General features: G+C 41.4%; 1 non-coding gene across 1 annotated transcript; it reads right to left on the bottom strand.

The window, feature by feature from the left end:
• Positions 1-4,017: 4,017 nt before the first annotated feature.
• On the bottom strand, positions 4,018-4,124 carry LOC141582349 (U6 spliceosomal RNA). The gene has a single exon (XR_012515216.1). It is a non-coding gene; the product is annotated as a U6 spliceosomal RNA (small nuclear RNA).
• Positions 4,125-15,179: the final 11,055 nt, after the last annotated feature.

Raw genomic sequence — 15,179 nt, forward strand, 5'->3', positions numbered from 1 at the left:
GTCACCACTGCTCCTTCAGTCTGGCCTTGGCTGGCAACCTTGGCTGACAAAAGATGGCCTAATGTGGACAGAAACTCTTAGGCTAAAAAAAAAAAAAAAAAAGGAATTTCTGCTCACTAGAAAATACATACGTGGCAGCTACAAAGTTTTAGCCAATTCAGATGACTTGCTTCCCAAAATTTGGAATATTCCCTTGGATTTGACCAAGTCATAAAGATACGGTCATACTTGATGGAAGAAAAGTGAAATAACAACGAAATCTAAAACATAAATAAAAAAAGTTAAGCAAAATTAAAAATGCACAATAAATATGATTACTGAGTGTTGTAATATTAAGGAGAAATTAAAACCAAGTGGTTGGTAATGTTAACTTTTAGTCATTAAGGAAAAATTTTAAGACAAATCTCTAATTTAGCCACTTACCTGGAAATAAGGCTCAGGCTGATGACTGTTCTCTACCATCTTAGAAGTAGGAAAAAAATCACACTCACCTTTCCTGTCAGAAGCAAGCTGAGACTCAAGAAAGGAAGTGCCTGCTCTCCACCATCATGGAAGCAGAAAAACCTGTCTTCCTCACCGGAAATGAGAAAAACTTCACAAAAGGAGCTGTAAAGCAAAATCAACCTTAGCTCTGAACCAAATTTTGGGAGATCTGGGACTCTCCAGGGGGCAGAAGCTTTCAAACCTCAGCAAATTATCTATCATATTGGTTTGAACAATAAGGATAGCCCAGGTTGGTATCAAGCAATAATAACATTTATCAAAGGTCAGGGCCACATTTGTAATGTTCTCTCTCTCTCTGTCTCTCTCTCTCTCTCTCTCTCTCTCTCTCTCTCTCTCTCTCTCTCTCTCTTTTGAGGCCGAGTCTCTCTATGTTGCTAGGCCTCAGACTGGAGTGCAGTTGCAAGATCTCAGCTCACTACAACCTCTGCCTCCTGGGTTTAAGCAATTCTCTGGCCTGAGCATCCCAGGTAGCTGGGACTACAGGCGCATGCCTCCACGCCCAGCTAATTTTTTAGTTTGTTTGTTTTGTTATTTTTAGTAGGGACGGAGTTTCACTATGTTGGCCAGGATTGTCTTGACTTCTTGACCTCAAGATCCATCCGCCTTGGCCTCCTGAAGTGCTGGGATTACAGGCTTGAGCCACCGTGCCAGGCCCATGTCCTTCTCTTTTTATCTTTATTCGTTTAGCCTGTTTTGTCAGAAACTAGGATTGCAACACCTGCTTTTTTCTGTTTCCCATTTGCTTGAAGGATTTTTCTCCATTCATTTTGAGCCTATGTGTAGGAGTTCATGTGAGATTGGTCTCTTAAAGACAGCATACTCAAATGAGTCTTGGCTCTTTATTCATCTTGCTGCCCTATGTCTTTCAGTTGGAGCATTTAGCCCAATTGGTTAGCACTGATATATATGGATTAGATCCTGACATCACGCTCCTAATTGATAATTTCACAGACTTGTGTATGTGGTTGGTTTTTTAGCATCACTGATCTGTGTAATTCAGTGCATTTTTGTAGTGGCTGGTGATGATCTTTTCTTTCCATATTAATTTCTACTTTTAGGAGCTCTTGTAAGGTAGATCATTGGATAATGAATTCCCTCAGCATTTGCTTGCCTGAAAAGGATCTTATTTCTCCTTCACTTATGACAGTTTTGCTGGCCTTGAAATTCTGGGTTGAATTTTTTTCTTTAAAAGTTGAATATCTCTTCTGGCTTGTAGGGTTTCAGCTGAGCAGTCCACTGTTAGTCTGAAGGGATTCCTTTTGTAGGTGACCTTGTCTTTCTCCCTAGCTGCCTTTGACAACTTTTATTTCATTTTGACCTCGGAGAACCTGATGATTATGTGTCTTAGGGGTGTTCTTCCCGTGGCATATCTGAGGTTCTCTGGATTTCCTGAATTTGAATGTTGTTCTGTCGTGCTAGGTTTGGGAAATTCTCATGAATGATATTCTGAAATATGTTTTCCAATTTGGTTCCATTTTTGTCATCTCTTTCAGGTACATTAATAAGGCATACATTTTGCCTTTTTACATAATCCTTTATTTCTCAAATATTTTGTTCATTTCTTTTCATTCTTTTCCCACATTCTTGCCTCTTTTCTTTCAGAAAGCCAGTTTTCAAGCTCTGAGACTCTTACCTTTGCTTGGTCTATTCTACTAGGTGGTCTTGCACATGAGATGGTGCTGGTCTGACCTCAGCACTCCTTAGTCTGCTTGCCTCTCCCAGGACCCCAGCCTGGCTACACCTGCTTACAGGGCACCCTTGGGTGCCCACACACATTACAAGAATTTTTATAATGCAATCACACACAATTACCATGTGGCTGCATTATAAAAATTCATGTAGTGTGCTTTTCAGCTCTATCACATCAGTTTATTCTTTTTTAAAAAATTGTACTTCAGGTTATAGGTATATGCAGATCATGCAGAATTGTTGCATAGGTACACTCACGGCAATGTGGTATCCTGCCTCCATCCCGTCACCTACATCTGGCATTTCTCTTCATGTAATCCTTCCCTGACCTCCCCACCCCTTGGTGTCCCCCTGTTGGCCACCCCCAAAAAGACCCCAGTGTGTGATGCTCCCCTCCCTGTGTCCATATATTCTCATTATTCATCACCTGCCTATGAGTGAGAACATGCAGTGTTTGATTTTCTGTTCTTCTGTCAGTTTGCTAAGGATGATGGTTTCCAGATTCATCCATGTCCCTACAAAAGACACAAACTCATCGTTTTTTGTGGCTGCATAGTATTCCATGGTGTATGTATGTCACATTTTCCTTTTCCAGTCTATTGTCGCTGGACATTTGGGTTGTTTTCAGGTCTTTGCCATTGTAAACAGTGCCACTGTGAACATACGTGTGCATGTGTCTTTATAATAGAATGATTTATAATCCTTTGGGTATATACGCAGTAATGGGATTGCTGGGTCAAATGGAATTACTATGTCCAGGCCCTTGAGCAAGTGTTACACTGCCTTCCACAATGGTTCAACTAGTTTACACTCCTAGCAACAGTGTAAAAGTGTTCCTATTTCTCCACATGCTCTCTGGTATCTGTTGTCTCCAGATTTTTTAATGGTCACCATTCTAACTGGCATGAGGTGATATCTCAATGTGGTTTTGATTTCTCTAATAAACAGTGATGATGAGTATTTTTTCATATGTTTCTTGGCCTCATATATATCTTCTTTTCAAAAGTGTCTGTTCATATCATTTCCCTAATTTGAATGGGTTTGCTTGCTTTTTTTCTTGCAAATCTGTTTTACTTCTTTGTAGATTCTGGATATCAGCCATTGGTCAGATGGGTAGATTGCAAAAATTGTTTCCCATCCTGTTGGTTGGCGGTTCACTCTAATGATTGTTTCTTTTGCTGTACAGAAGCTCTGGAGTTTAATAAGGTCCCATTTGTCTATTTTCGTTTTTGTTGCCAATACTTTCGGTGTTTTAGTCATGAAGTACTTGCCTATACGTATGTCCTGAATGGCTTTGCCTGGGTTTTTTTCTCTAGATTTTTTATGGCATTAGGTCTTATGTCTAGGTCTTTAATCCATCTGGAGGTAATTCTACTGTAAGGTGTCAGGAAGAGGTCCAGTCTCTGCTTTCTTCACACTGGTAGCCAGTTTTCCCAACGCCAATTATTTAACGGGAAATCCTTTCCCCATTGCTTGTGTTTGTCAGGTTTGTCAAAGATGAGATGGTTGTAGATGTGTGGCATTGCCACCAGGACCTCTGTTCTGTTCCATTGGTCTATGTCTCTGTTTTGGTACCAGTACCATGCTGTTTTGATTACTGTAGCCTTGTAGCATAGTTTGAAATCAGGTAGCATGATTCCTCTTGCTTTGTTCTTTTTGCTTAGCATTGTCTTGGCTATGCAGAGTCTCTTTTGCTTCCATATGAAGTTTAACGTGGGTTTTTCCAGTTCTGTGAATAAGTTCATTGGTAGCTTGATGGGGACAGCAGTGAATATATAAATTACTTTGGGCAGTATGGCCATTTTCACAATATTGATTCTTCCTAAAAATATGAAATGCTTCATGAATTTGCATGTCATCCTTAAGCAGGAGCCATGCTAATCTTGCCTGTATCATTCCCATTTTAATATATGTGCTGCCATAGCAAGCACTGGTAAGGTTCTTTATACCAGCTCTATTGCCTGTTAGCTCCTGCGATGTTTCACAATGACTTTTGGCTTCCTTGCATTGGATGATGACATACTTCTTTCACTCAGTGAACTTTGTTTCTGCCCACATTCTGAATTCTACTTGTATCATTAAAGACATGTCAGCCTCTGATCAGTTCTGAAAACTTGAACAGGCTGAACAGTTGATGTAATCATCTGGAGGAAAGAAGGCATGCTGACTTTTTGAGTTTCAGTGTTCTTGCACTGATTCTTCCTCATCTCTATGATCTTATTCACCTTCAACCTTAGAGGTTGCTGACCTTTGCACAGGATATTTTTCTTTTATGATATTTGATGATCTTTTTGGTTTGATTGTGGTGTAAGGCAGATGCAGTCAGCTGGCTTTGGTTTTGGAGGATTTTAGGGGGCCAATATTCATCTCCCAATTCCTAGACTGTGTTCTTTAACTCTGGGAAATTTATATTGGGTTTCAACTTTGTTCTCTGGCTCCTCAAAGTTTGGATTCTACTGCACTGAAGGCTGCAAAGTGTGGCAGCTGTGGCAGAGTGCTAGCAGATGCAGAAGTGCCTGCCTCCCTGTTGGCATTCACCCGATGGTGGAAGTGGTGGAGGCAAGACCACTTTGTGGGAGCCAGGGGACCCCTGCTGTGTGTGCTGTTGCACTGGAGGTGCAGGCTGGGGTGCTGGCCTGTGCAGGTTTGGGTGCCTTCTCTGTGACCCCCTAAGCAGCAGCAGTCACTCAACGCATATTAGGGTCTCTTTTTTGTGCACAACATTAGCACAAGGGCAAGTTGTTGGCAGAGTTGGTTCTATTGGTTCTGTGCCTACCATCGCTATCTCTTCAATGGGAGTTCAGGTGGGTTGAAGTGTGTGCTACAGTCCCATGTGCTGGTAGGGCAAGTACAGCAAAATCCACTCATGTAAACACACAGCAGCAAAGCGATGTAGGAAGTTTGTGTATAAAGAGCTGTAGTATGGAGAGGCAATGTAGAGGTTGGTGCATGCCTGAAGGGTCCACGTTGCTGCATCTCTTCACTGGTCAGGCATGGTCCACTGGCACAGAAACAAAGGTGTGGGCAGCTGAGAGTGCCCTGTAGGCAGGTGTGGCCAGGCTGGGGCCCTGGGAGAGGCAAGCAGACTAAGGAGTGCTGAGGTCAGACCAGGTTCATCTCATGTGCTAGAATGCCCAGCAGAGATCAGGTCTCAGAGAACTCTCTGAAAAGTGAGGCCCCAGCACAGCACAGCTGCTCTACAAAAACGTGGCCAGACTTCTTTTTTAAGCAAGTCTCCTTTTATTAAGAGGGAAACTCGCACACCTTATCTCTGCTGGGCAATCTTCACATGAGATGTGGCTGATCTGACCTCCACACTCCTAAAGTGCTAGGATAAAGTGTCTCATAAGACCAAGTAGAGCCTAGAGAGATAGCTGTGCCTGCCCTCTGAGCTTCACATCAGCTGGCTTCCTGCTCCATCACTTTGCTTGTCTCCTGGGGGCTCTACCCCAGAGAGATGTGAGTTAGCCATCGCTTAGTGTAATTAGCCCAGGATGGAGGGTCTGTGCTGTGGGCCCAAGCCAGGGTTCCCTGTCTCGTGATAAGCCATGGGGGGTATGTGGTATCCACAAGAGATGGACTGCCTCGTTCCTTGGGTCAACTGCAGCTTGTTAGAGTTATCAATATGGCACTTATGGTTTTTGCTTTCTTGATATTCTGAAGGTAACAAGGGCAGATCCACTGCAGAGGCAGTGGCAGAGAGGATTTCAGTCGATCTGTGAAGCTCTGTCCAAGGAATTGCCAAGTTGCTACTGGCTTGATGGCTTCAGTGGGGCCTGGATAAAGATCCAAGCTGGGAGGACCTGCTCATCGAGGAGATATGGAAACCAGCACCCACGTAACGGTTCAGCCACTTTCCCATAAGGCTGCTGTGGTATACTGGGGGTCCACTCCAGTCCCTAATTGCCTCATATCTTCCAGTGCCTCAAGGTATCACTAGCGAAGCCTGCAAAAAGGCAGAGATAATAGCCTGCCTCTTCCTCTGGGACCTCTGTACCACTGAGGTACAATCCTGTTGCCAATCTGGACACAACTATGGGAGGTGGCTGGAGACAAGTTCAGAAGTCTTGTCTAGTCAGGAGGAACAAGAACAGAGACTTGCTTTAAAAAAAAAGTCTGGCCATGTTTCTGTAGAGCAGCTGTGCTGTGCTGGGGGTTCACTTCAGCCCCTGGTTGCCTCAGACACTCTGAAGTCCCAAGGTTGAAATGGCTGAGTCGCCTAAACAGCAAAGATGACAGTCTGGTCTTCCCCTTGGAAGCTCTGACTCAGGGAGGCCTGAATCATCTGTCAGCCAGAGAACAGCAGTGAAGGCAGCCAGAAACCCTGTTGAATGGCTTTACCCAGTGATTAGAAATGTGTTTGGGGACTGACTTAAACAAGGGTCTGGCCATGTTTTTGTGAGGTGGCTCTGTTGTGCTGAGCTACCACTTACACCCCTGGTCAGCTTGGGTTCTACAAGGCCCTCAGGCCAGAACCTAGTCATCCAAACAGCAAAGTTGGTGGCCCGCCCCTCTCTGTGGGAGCTCTGTCTAAGGAATGTTTCAAATCTCCATTGACCGGAGAACACCTGTGAGGGTAGCAGTAAGCCCCAGGTGGGACGTCCTGTTCAGTAAGAAGGAACAGGATCAGGAGCCTGCTTTCAGAAGCAGTCTGGCCATGATTTGGTAAAGCAGCTGTGCTGTGCTGTGGGAACTCTTCTGCCCCTGGTGGGTTTGTACTCTCCAATGCCCACAGGCTGGAATAATTAAGTTCCTCCAACAGGAAAGATGACAGCCTGCCCTGTCTTTTCTCTCACAGTTTATCTTGTGTGATGGAGCTGAAATTTTAGGCTGTTAATTTTTACAATAAGCATTACAGTTGTTCAGAAAGAATCTTGCTGTTCTCTTTCAGTTTAGATGTATGAGAATTCATTGTCTCCTGTAAATAAACCTGTTCAGGTTTTGTTCTCTGAAAAGAAGTCTTTTTCTGCTATCTGGCTTTGGTCACATTCATGTAGACCAGTAGCCAGTCTAAAATGACATGATTGAATTTCCATTTCCAGTGTTTCCTAGTTGTGTCTTACATTCTCCAATTCAGAACTGACCATTTTATTCTTCGTTGTCAAAATGCTAAGCTGTCCACTGTCCTTAAAATACCATCTTTGTTCATTCTTCTTTATCCAATTTTATAGGTTTTAGAATATTAGCATTTTTTCCTTTCACACTTTCAATGTCCTCCAAAAATTTCTTTGCCCTTAGTGGGTTCTCCTGTTTTATTGTGTCTAGTTCCAGTCTAAGCATGGCAATTTTCCCCCACAACATGCTAATTTCATGCAAGAGATCTTTTTTTTTCTTATGGCTAAGAGAACTCTAAGTCAACAAAAGAACACTTTAGTTAGCATACAATAGAATAACATATCATAATTTCCTCTGAATTTAAACCATAACATGTTTATTTGTATAATGAAAGAATTCCCATGGTTAATATGTAACTGAAAAAAAGTTGGACAAAACTTGAAACCAGTGTAAATTCAAGAAAGTTTCAATATTGATTTAAATACCATGAAAAATAAATCACTAGAGGATTTTAAAGAATTTCGGAGTGGAAAAGCCTTTCTCTGAATTACAAAATAGCCATAGGCATAAAATATAAGATTAATACGTTTGACTACGTTTTAAAAATTGGATTTACACTCTAATATCTATTCTATAAACCACACCATTGTAAGAACCTTAGGTATGCATACATTTGGAAAGAAGCAATTCCTCAAAGTTTTTAAGTCTCTTTTTCTGAAGAAAGCTTTATCAATATATGACTTTTCTAATACTGTTATAGTCAGTTATAAGAATTACATTTATTCATAACTGTTAAATCTAAGTATTGTATCCTTCTATATTTACACATCTGCATCTAAGCATTGCACTTCTACATACAACTCTGAACTCATTTACGATCAGGATTCTTAGAGAAATAAGAAAATCTATGTGGCTGGGTACTGTGGCTCACACATGTAATCCCAGCACAGTGTAATGTTCAGTGTTGTATGTAGCACTAAACTTCTACATGTGGCCGTGTGCAGTGGCTCACACCTATAATCCCAGCTCCTGAAGCAGGTGGATTACGAGGAAAGAAGTTCAAGACAAGTGTGGCCAACATAGGGAAACCTCATCTCTACTAAAAATTTAAAAATTAGCCAAGTATAGTGCTGTGCACCTGTAATCCCAGCTACTCAAAAGGTTTAGGTAGGAGAAACACATGAACCAGGAGGTCGAGGTTGCCACCGATTCAACTGAAAGGGAGGGGGCTGAGACAGGAAACTAGACGATCTGGCTTGATGGGTACCACCCCCACAAGACAAGAAATCTGAAACACTCTGTATTAGGAGTTTCACCATAAGTGCAGCTTGACCCGGGATGGTCCAGCTCAGTGGGGGGAAGGGTGTCCCCCACTACTAAGGCAGTCTGCCACTACCAATGCAGTTCATGCAGTAGATGGGCAGAGCCTGTGGCAGCTCAGCATTACCTCTGCTAACAGATTGTGACTAGACTACTCTGCGCTGGACAGGGCATCTATGAAAAAATGCAGCAGCACGACAGGAACTTATAAATAAAGCTGACCTTTCTAGGACAGAGCACCTGGGAAAACAGGAGGTTATGAGTTCAGCTGCAGTAGACTTAAATGTATCAGCCCAGCACCTCTGCAAAAAACAACAGAACTCCCAGCACAGCACGTGAGCTCTTATAAGGGACAGACTGTCTCCTCAAGCAACTCTCTGAGCCCCATATACCCAAAAAGACACCTCATAAAGGAAAGCTCAGGCCAACATCTGGTGGGTACCCTTCTGGGATGAGGACAGTAGAGGGAGAAACCAGCAGCAACCCTGGCTGTTCTGCAGCCCCTGCAGGCGATCCCGAGGTGAGTGAGATCTGGAGTGGATCCCCAGTGGTTCTGCAGCAGAGGGGCCTGACTGTTAGAAGGAAAACTAAGAAGCAGAAATAAATAGCTTCAACATCAACAAAAAGGATGTCCACTTAGAGACCCCACCTGAAAGTCACCAACTACAAAGACCACAGGTAGATAAAGCCACTAAGAGGGGAAGAAACCAGCATAAAAAAGAAGAAAACACTAAAAACCAGAAGGCCTCTCCTCCTCCAAGGGATTATAACTCCTCACCAGCTAGGGATCAAAGATAGGTGGAGAATGAATCTGATGAACTGACAGGAACAGGTTTCAGAAAGTGGGTAAAAACAAACTTCTCAGAGCTAAAAGAACATGTGCTGACCCAATGCAAAAAAATTAAGAACTTAGATGAAAGGTTAGATGAGATGCTGACTAGAATAAACAGCTTAGAGAAGAATAGAAATGACTTGATGGAGCTGAAAAACAGCACAACAACTTCATGAAGCATCAAGTCTTAATAGCTGAATGGACCAAGCAGAAGAAAGAATATAAGAGATTGAAGATCAACGCAATGAAATAAAATGAGAAGGCAAGAATAGGGTGAAAAGAAATGAACAAAGCCTCCAAGAAATATGGAATTCTGTGAAAAGACGTAATCTACGTTTGATAAGCATACGTGAATGTGACAGAGAGAATGAATGCAAGTTGGAAAACACTCTTCAGGATATTATCCAGGAGAACTTCCCCAACCTAGTGAGGCAGGCCACCATTGAAGTCCAGAAAGTACAGAGAACACCACAAAGATATACCTAAAGAAGAGCAACCTCAAGGCACATAATCATCAGATTCACCAGTGTTAAAATGAAGGAAAAAATGCTAAGGGCAACAAGAGACAAAGGGAAGCCCACCAGACTCACAGCAGATCTCTCCACACAAACTCTACAAGTGAGAAGAGAGTGGGGGCCAATAGTCAGCATCCTTAGAGAAAAGAACTGTCAACCTAGAATATGATATCCAGCCAAATTAAGCTTCACATTCGAAGGAGAAAGAAAATCCTTTATGAACAAGCAACTACTGAGAGATTTTCTCACCACCAGGCCTGCCTTACAAGAGCTCCTGTAAGAAGCACTAATCAAGGAAAGAAACAATCAGTAACAGCCACTCCAAAAATGTACCAAATGGTAAAGACCATAGATACAATGAAGAAAATTTGTCAACTAAAGGACAAAACAGGCAGCTAGCATCAAAATGGCAGTATCAAATTCACACATAACTGTATTAAACTTAAATGTAAATGGACTAAATGCCCCTATCAAAAACACAGACTGCCAAATTGGATAAAAAGTCAAAAGCGGCCCTGTGTGGTGGCTCAAGCCTGCAATCCCAGCACTTTGGGATGCCAAGGTGGGTGGATCACGAGGTCAAGAGATCGAGACCATCCTGGTCAACATGGTGAAACCCCGTCTCTACTAAAAATACAAACAATTAGCTGGGCATGGTGGCGCGCGCCTGTAATCCCAGCTACTCAGGAGGCTAAGGCAGGAGAATTGCCTGAACTCAGGAGGTGGAGGTTGCGGTGAGCCGAGATCGCGCCATTGCACTCCAGCCTGGGTAACAAGAGTGAGACTCCATCTCAAAAAAAAAAAAAAAAAAAAATCAAAACCCATCTGTGTGTTGTATTTGGGAAGCCCATCTCATGTGCAAGGACATGTGTAGGCTAAAAATGAAGGGATGGAGGAAGACATATCAAGTAAATGGAGAGGAAAAAAAAAAAGCAGGAGCTGCAATCCTAGTCTCTGATAAAATGGACTTTAAACCAACAAAGATCAAAAGACACAAAGAAGGGCATTACATAATGGTAAAAGGATCAATGCAACAAGAAGACCTAATGATCCTAAACATATACACACACAATACAGGAACACCCGGGTAGCACCCAGGTACATAAAGCAAGTTCTTAATGACCTACAAAGAGACTTAGACTCCCACACAGTAATAGTGGGAGACTTTAACACTCCATTGTTAATATCAGACATATCAACGAGACAGAAAATTAACAAGGATGTCCAGGACTTGAACTCAGATCTGGACCAAGCAGACCTAATGGACATCTACAGAAATATCCACCCCAAATCCACAGAATATACGTTCTGCTCAGAAGCTGGTTTTTTGAAAGGATCAACAAAATAGACTCCTAGCAGAGTTAATTAAATAGAAAAGGGAAAAGAATCATATAGATGCAATAAAAACTGACAAAGGGGATATCACCACTAATTCTACAGAAATTCAAACTACAATCAGAGATTACTATAAATACTTCTATACACATAAACCAGTAAACCTGGAAAAAAAGGATAAATTCCTGGACACTTACACCTCCCAAGCCTAAACCAGGAACAAGTTGAAACCTTGAACAGACCAATAACAAGGGCTGAAGTTGAGGCAGCAATTAATAGCCTACCAACCAAAAACAGTACAGGCCCAGAGGTGTTCACAGCTGAATTCTACCAGACATACAAAGAGGAGTTAGGACCATTCATTCTGAAACTAACCCAAACAATATACAAAGAAGGAATCCTTCCTAAATCATTTTATGAGACCATCATCATCCTGAGACAAAAACCCGGCAGAGACTCAAAACAAAACAAAAAAAATGGTCAGGCCAATCTCCATGATGAACACAGATGCTAAAATCTTCAATAACATACTGTCAAACGGATTGCAGCAGCACATCAAAAAGCTTCTCCATCATGATCAAGTAGGCTTCACTCTGGGGCTGCAAGGCTGGTTCAACATATGCAAGTCTATAAATGTAAACCACCACATAAACAGAACCAAAGACAAAAACCACATAATTTTCTCAATAGATGCAGAGAAGGCCTTTGACAAAATTCAACAGCTCTTCATGTTTAAAACAAAACAAAACAAAACTCTCAATAAACTAGGTATTGATAGAATGTATCACAAAATGATAAAAGCTATATATGACAAACCTACAGCCAATATCATACTGAATGGGCAAAAGCTGGAAGAATTCCCTTTGAAATCAGGCACTAGACAAGGATGCCCTCTCTTACCACTCTTATTCAGCATAGTATTGGAAGTTCTAGTCAAAGCAATCAACCAAGAAAAAGAAATGAAGTGTAATCAATTAGGAAAGAAAGAAGTCAAACTGTCTCTATTTGTAGATGACATGATTGTATATCTAAAAGTCCCCATCGTCTCTGCCCAAAATCTTCTCAAACTGATAAGCAACTTCCACAAAATCTCAGAATACAAAATAATATGCAGAAATCACAAGCATTCGTATATACCAATCACAGGCAAACAGAGAGCCAAATCAAGAAGGAACTCCCATTCACAATTACTACAAAGAGAATAAAATACCTAGGAATATAACTAATAAAGGATGTAAAGGACCTCTTCAAGGAGAACAACAAACGAAATAAGAGAGGAGACAAACAGATGGAGAAACATTCCATGCTCACGGTTAGGAAGAATCAATAGGTCAAAATGGTCATACTGCCCAAAGTAATCTATAGATTCACTGCTATCCCCATCAAGCTTCCAATGACCTTCTTCACATAACTGGAAAAAACCACTTTAAACTTTATATGGAATCACAAGAGACCCCACATAGCTAAAACAATCCTGAGAAAAAAGAACAAAGCTGGAGGCATCACACTGCCAGACTTCAAACTATATAGAGGCTACAGTAATCAAAACAGCATGCCACTGGTACCAAAACAGAGACATAAACCAATGGAACAGAACAAAGACCCCGGAACACACATCTAAAGCACCACACATCTAGAACCATCCGGTCTTTGACAAACCTGGCAAAAACAACAACGGGGAAAGGACTCCATGTTTAATAAGTGGTGTTGGGAAAACTGGCTAGCAATGTGCAGAAAGCAGAAACTGGACCCCTATTTGTCACCTTACACTAAAACTAACTCAAGAAGGATCAAAGATTTAAACATAAAACCTCACATGATAAAAACACTAGAAGAAAACAGGCAAAACCATCCTGGACATAGGCATAGGCAAGGATTTCATGACTAAAACACCAAAAGCAATGGCAATAAAATCCAGGATAGACAAATGGGATCTTATTAAACTCCAGAGCTTCTGTACAGCAGAAGAAACCAGCATTGCATGCATCAGCAATCAAGAGAATGGGAAAAAATGTTTGCAATCTACCCATCTGACAAAGGGCTAATATCCAGAATCAACAAAGACCCAAAACAGATATACAAGAAAAAAACAACCCCATTCAAAGTGGGAGAAGGATATGAACAGACACTTTTCAAAAGAGGACATATTTGAGGCCAACAAACATATGAAAAAATGCTCATCATCACTGGTCATTAGAGAAATGCAAATCAAAACCACACTGAGATATCATCTCATGCCAGTTAGAATGTTGATCTTTAAAAAATCGGAGACAACAGATGCTGGAAACGATGTGGAGAAATAGGAATACTCTTACACAGTTGGTGGGAGTGTAAAATAATTCAGCCATTGTGGAAGACAGTGTGGAAATTTCTCAAGGATCTAGGAATAGAAATTCCATTTGACCAAGCAATCCCACTATTGGGTATATACCCAAAGAACTATAAATTGTTCTACTCTAAAGACACATGCACACATATGTTGATAGCAGCCTGTGTACAATAGCAAAGACCTGGAACCAACCCAAATGCCCATCAATGATAGACTGGACAAAGAAAATATGGTACATATACACCATGGAATACTACACACTCATAAAAAATGATGAGTTCGTGTCCTTTGTAGAGACTTGGATGAATCTGGAAACCAACATCTCAACAAACTGACACAAGAACAGAAAGGCAAACACCGTATGTTCTCACTCATAGGTGGGTGTTGAACAACAAGAACACATGGACTCAGGGAGAGGAACATCACACACTGGGGGCAGTTGGGAGGGGTAGGGGAGAGACAGTGGAGGGGGGAAGGTGGGAAGGGCTAACATGGGAAGAAACGCCAGATATAATATGCACCTAAAATAAAATAAATAAAAAAAAATAGAAAAAGTCACGAGGGGCCAGGCACGGTGGCTAGTGGCTGAAATCCCAACACTTTGTGAGACCAAGGCAGGCAGATCACCTGAATTCAGGAGGTTGATACCAGCCTGGCCAACATGGGGAAACCCTGTCCCTACTAAAAATACAAAAATTAGCTTGGCATGCTGGCATGCACCTGTAATCCCAGCTACTCAGAAGGCTGGGGCAGAAGAATCACTTGAACCCAGGAGGCGGAGGTTGTAATGAGCCAAGACTGCACCACTGAACTCCAGCCTAGGTGACAGAGCAAGACTCCATTTCAAAAAAAAGAAAAAAAAGTAACGAGAAAAGATTGAGGACTGAGCCCTAGGAAACAACAATGTGCAAAAGGAGAAAGTTGAGAAGCAAGTAAACAGACCATGACAAAAGGACTAGAAAGGCAGAAGGCCTGAGGGAGTGAGGTCCTTCAGCGGGCTAATTGAAGATGCTATTAGGAAGGAGATGCCCTCCATTTGGTTTAATATTGCTGCCAGATTACATAAAATGAGGTGTCAGAAAAAATCCCTAGATTTATTACAGAGAAACGTTAAGTGATAACCTTGAGAACAATAACCTTGAGGAGCATTGAATTTGAAGACTTACTGGCATGAGATCAAGACTGAATGGAAAGAAAATCTGAGTTCATGAGTGTAGATAGTTCTTTGAAAGAGATCATAATTGGGAGTCAGTCATGGAAATGTGATAGGCAAGAAACAGTAGTTTTCAAATTTTATATAGCAATGATATATTTTAAAGGTTATAAAAATTATACACTTATAGTGTTAAAAAATCCTAGACTGAGGTATTAAATTCTTAAAATTATAGAACTAAAAGACCCCTTGAACATTTCTAAATTACAAAAGCTGGTTATCATATTCATGCTTACACATAAAGACCAAGGAATACTAAAAGTTTCAAAGAGAGTATTTCTTGCTTGATAAAAATCATCCAATTCTAGGATAGTTGATACTCATCAAATATACAAAGTAATAATCACAGAAAAATACTGAATGCTATTAACAGGAATAAAATAGAAG

Source organism: Saimiri boliviensis, chromosome 19, assembly GCF_048565385.1.
Source record: "Saimiri boliviensis isolate mSaiBol1 chromosome 19, mSaiBol1.pri, whole genome shotgun sequence".
Classification (NCBI taxonomy): Eukaryota; Metazoa; Chordata; class Mammalia; order Primates; family Cebidae; genus Saimiri; species Saimiri boliviensis.